Raw genomic sequence first — 240 nt, forward strand, 5'->3', positions numbered from 1 at the left:
GGGCCGGGTGCATGCTGTGAGAGTGCTGGGTCTATGGGCAGTTTAATGGTAGAGATGCCAAACATTCCCCTAATATTTAACTTAGCAAATGCAGCTTAAGAGCCCGGTGATGGTTGCTGGGCAAGGGAAGAGTGGAGAGAAGGGCTCAGAGGTTTATTTTGTTTCATTCACAGCCAGCGCGGCTCAGGGGCAGCTGCGAGGGCTGTGGGATGCTGGGTGCCCGCAGTGAGCTCCTGCCTG

The 240-nt window shown here is 55.4% G+C and overlaps 1 protein-coding gene across 1 annotated transcript in view; it reads left to right on the forward strand.

Moving 5' to 3' along the window:
• Window positions 1–240, forward strand: part of SARDH (sarcosine dehydrogenase) — a gene marked incomplete at its 3' end in the record, with an annotated part of 9,954 nt that overhangs the window by 8,460 nt on the left and 1,254 nt on the right. The gene's annotated exons all lie outside the window — the stretch shown is intronic.

The sequence above is a fragment of the Mesitornis unicolor genome, unplaced genomic scaffold (assembly GCF_000695765.1).
Source record: "Mesitornis unicolor isolate BGI_N332 unplaced genomic scaffold, ASM69576v1 scaffold19082, whole genome shotgun sequence".
NCBI lineage: Eukaryota > Metazoa > Chordata > Aves > Mesitornithiformes > Mesitornithidae > Mesitornis > Mesitornis unicolor.